This window comes from Phacochoerus africanus, chromosome 14, assembly GCF_016906955.1.
Source record: "Phacochoerus africanus isolate WHEZ1 chromosome 14, ROS_Pafr_v1, whole genome shotgun sequence".
NCBI classification, from domain to species: Eukaryota; Metazoa; Chordata; class Mammalia; order Artiodactyla; family Suidae; genus Phacochoerus; species Phacochoerus africanus.
Window position 1 is genome coordinate 40,466,464 of NC_062557.1, and position 4,235 is coordinate 40,470,698.

The following is a 4,235-nucleotide window of genomic DNA, read 5'->3' on the forward strand; positions in this document are numbered from 1 at the left end:
CTGGAGTTCCCGTCGTGGCGCAGTGGTTAACGAATCCGACTAGGAACCATGAGGTTGCGGGTTCGGTCCCTGCCCTTGCTCAGTGGGTTAATGATCTGGTGTTGCCGTGAGCTGTGGTGTAGATTGCAGACGCGGCTCGGATCCCGTGTTGCTGTAGCTCTGGCGTAGGCCGGTGGCTACAGCTCCGATTCAACCCCTCGCCTGGGAACCTCCATATGCCGCGGGAGCGGCCCAAGAAATAGCAACAACAACAACAACAACAAAAGACAAAAAAGACAAAAAAAAAAGTACTCAATCTTCAACGTATCGCATGAGTCTTTGACATACACACTTGTCAGGAGCCACCTGAGAAGAGATTACAGGCTTGTGGCTGCAGACACACAGTCCATCCTTGGCCACCTTCTTCTCTGGCCCGGAAAGCCCACCTGTGTGGATCCCATCAATGAGATTGCAGGTCTTTTTTTTTTTGGCCTTTTTACCATTTCTAGGGCCGCTCCTGCGGCATATGGAGGTTCCCAGGCTAGGGGTCGAGTCAGAGATGTAGCCGCCGGCCTACGCCAGAGCCACAGCAACGCGGGATCCGAGCCGCGTCTGCAACCTACACCACAGCTCATGGCAACGCTGGATCCTTAGCCCACTGAGCGAGGCCAGGGATCGAACCCACATCCTCATGGATGCTAGTCAGATTCATTAACCACTAAGCCATGACGGGAACTCCAAAATCTTCTTTTTATTTATTGCACCTTTATTACAGCTTTCTCAAAAATCAAATAATCAAGTGATGAATATACGTATATTTTATATATATAATATATAATGCATCTATAACCATAGAGATATAAAACATTCAACTATATGTAATTATATAGTTATACTGCCCTGGACTCCTTGTTTGGTGCCCTACAATAAACACTGCATTTTCATCCCACTCCTGGGCATATATCTGAACAAGACATTCATTGAAAAAGAAATATGCACCCTTATGTTCATTGCAGCACTATGCACAATAGCTAAGGCATGGAAACAACTTAAATGTCCTTCAACAGATGAATGGATTAAGAAGATGTGAGATACACACACACACACACACACACACACACACACACACAATGGGATACTACTCAGCCATAAAAAGAACAAAGTAATGTCATTTGCAGCAACATGGATGGAGCTAGAGACTCTCATACTAAGTGAGGTAAGTCAGAAAGAGAAAGACAAATACCATATGATATTGCTTATATCTGGAGTCTAATATCTGGAACAAATGAACCTCCCTACAGAGAAGAGACAAACTCACGGACCTTGGGAACAGACTTGTGGTTGCCAAGGGGGAGGGGGGAAGGAGTGGGATGGATGGGGAGTTTGGGGTTAATAGATGCAAACTATTGCATTTGGAGTGGATAAGCAATGTGGCCCTGCTGCGTAGCACAGAGAACTGTATCTAGTCGCTTGTGATGGAACGTGATGGAGGAGAATGTGAGAAAAAGAATATATATGTATACACACACACACACATATATATGTATGTATGTATAACTGGGTCACTTTGCTGTATAGCAGAAATTGACAGAACATTGTAAATCAATATAATTAAAAAATAAGTTTGAATACTTACTAAAGAAAGAAATAAACAAACACTGCATTTTTCTTCACCACAAACCGAGGTCAGTAGATTGGCTTTACTGCACACAGGCAAGTTGACCCAAATTTGGTTCAGTAATATCTCTTTCTACTCCAATATAATCCCAATGAAAATCCAAGCAAGCGTTGTGTGGATATCAATAAGCTGATTCTAAAATTTTAAAGGAGGAAAGAAAAAAAAAGTCAAGACAACTTTTATTTATTTATGCATTTATTTTTGGCCATGCCTGTGGCATATGGAATCAAACCCACACCACAGCAGCTACTCAGGCTGCAGCAGTGACAGCACCAGATCCTGAACCAAGGCAACTATAAAGAAGGGCAAATTTGTAGGACTTGCACTCCCAGATAATAACAGTTTTTAGAAAAGCAATAATTGTTGTGACAAAGTGCCATTGCTCCAGGAATAGACGGGTGTGACAAGGGGATAGAGTAAAAGGTACAGAAATAGAACTGTGTATACATTGATATGGAATCTATATCAAAGTTTGCACTCTGGCGTAGTTAAGAAAAAATAACCCTTTTGAATAACTGATGCTGAATCAATTAGACTTTTATACAAAGAAATAAAATCTTGATCCCCAGCTTTCAGCATACACGAAAATCAAATTCAGGTGGATTGTAGCTCTAAATATGAACAACAAAAAATAATGCTTTTTGAGGACAACATAGAGAATATCTTTATGATGTCTGGCTAAAAAAAAGCTTTCTTAAATAGAAAACAAAAGCATTAACCATAAAGGAACATATTTTAAAATTAGGACTATTTTAAAATTAGGAAGCTGTGTCATCAAAAGCCCTCTTTCTGGGGGTGAAAAGAAAAATCAGATTATGAAAAGATATTTCAACTCACATGTCTGTGAAAATATTCCTATTAAGAATATAGAAAATACTTCTCCAAATTTATAATAAAAAGACAAGCAATCTAAAAACAGACAAGATTCAAATATAAGTGATCTAAAAATGGGCAAAGGACATGGATGCGACCTTCATAGAAGAAGATACACAACATTTACATCGATGTTCAGCCTCATTTGTCATGACTAAAGCACACACTTAAACCACAGTTATGTGGAATTATACACACAATCAGAGTGGCTAACTTAAAAAGAATGACAGTACCAAGTGTTGCCATACTGCATATGGGATAACTCAAACTCTCCTACTTTATTGGTGGGAGTGAGTGTAAATTGGTGAAACAGCTCTGGAAACTATTTGGCCATATCTAGAAAAGTGTTTGGTGATGGAGCATATGCTTAATATATGCATGTCCCATCTTCCATGTGTGTGTTCCTTTCTTACAATCAATCAATCATCCATCTATCTATCATTTATTGTCTATCTATCTATCTATCTATCTGTCTGTCTGTCTGTCTATCTCTCTGTCTATCTATCTATCATCAATCATCTACCTACCTACCTACCTATCATCTACCTGTAAACCTCAAGTTCACATTGATACCTCCAACTGCAGAAAAACCATAGGGTTTTTCTAGCCCCTGACATTCCATACGTTTCCATGGAAGCTTCTCCAAGAGTAAATGGGTTGGCTTCCTTTATCTTCAGTGTATTTACTTATTTGCTAAATCCTTCTCTCGGTTCTCATACTTTTGCCTACCTGGCTCATTCAGTCCTAACCTGTTGATGCTGACTTGTGGGCTGCCCTCTTGATTTTTTTTTTTTTTGGTCTTTTTTTTGCTATTTCTTTGGGCCGCTCCCACGGCATATGGAGGTTCCCGGGCTAGGGGTTGAATCGGAGCTGTAGCCCCTGGCCTATGCCAGAGCCACAGCAACGCGGGATCCGAGCTGCGTCTGCAACCGACACCACAGCTCACGGCAACACCGGATCATTAACCCACTGAGCAAGGGCAGGGACCGAACCCGCAACCTCATGGTTCCTAGTCGGATTCGTTAACCACTGCGCCACGACGGGAACTCCTGGGCTGCCCTCTTGAACCCAGTCCTACCAAACATGCGGGTTAAGTCCACAGTCTCGGCCTCGGTGCTGGTCCCAAAGAATACACTGGGCCAGTGTCTGATCCCGGTCCCAGCCCCAGCCCCAGCCTTGGTAAACATACCAACCAGACTCCCAGCTGAATCTCTGGCCCTGAGCCAGTGAACTTGCCTGCTGAGATCCCGGCATTGACTGGGGGGCAGGAGAACAAATATGGACTGTATCAAACATTGAGTCAGTAAGACAGAGCCTGAGACAAGAACCTCTGTGCAGATGGCTCATGTGGGAAAGGACCCCAGGGATCAGCCGCAAGGAAGCGGCTGAGTGGGACAGAAGGAGAAACCAACACAAGTGTGCAGAACGAAAGCCAGCAGAGGGGGCAATGGGCACGGCTTCTCCCGAAACGCTTTGTAGAGCCTGCAGAATGGCTTCCAGAATCAACCGCTGGAAGGAAGGGAGGCAGAAGCATTTCAACACCTGCTCCGCCCTTCCTTAGTGGGAAGTCGTCACCCAGAGGGTTCCCTCCCCCACACTTTTGAGCCTCAGGCGCGTGTGCGGGCTGAGCCAACTCCTGACCCAAGATGGTACCCGAGAAGGAGCCTGTGGGCAGAAAGCACCAAGGGAAGAGACAGAGCAGATG